Raw genomic sequence first — 224 nt, forward strand, 5'->3', positions numbered from 1 at the left:
TGATCCTGGAATATTTGGAAGGTACAACTTGGTGCAATATACACGGACACAACAAACAGATTTTTGTATCGGACGCAGACATAACAATTTCCACCGAAAACGTTTAAAACAGGCATTGACTTGTTAACATTAATAATTAGGGCATCCTTGGAATGATTTGAATACCAGTTTCTATTCATATCTTCGCATTTTTTAACATTTGGTTCGCTAACGCATATAGTATC

This window comes from Dendroctonus ponderosae, unplaced genomic scaffold, assembly GCF_020466585.1.
Source record: "Dendroctonus ponderosae isolate FM_Combo_2020 unplaced genomic scaffold, Dpon_F_20191213v2 Dpon_F_20191213_1276, whole genome shotgun sequence".
Classification (NCBI taxonomy): Eukaryota; Metazoa; Arthropoda; class Insecta; order Coleoptera; family Curculionidae; genus Dendroctonus; species Dendroctonus ponderosae.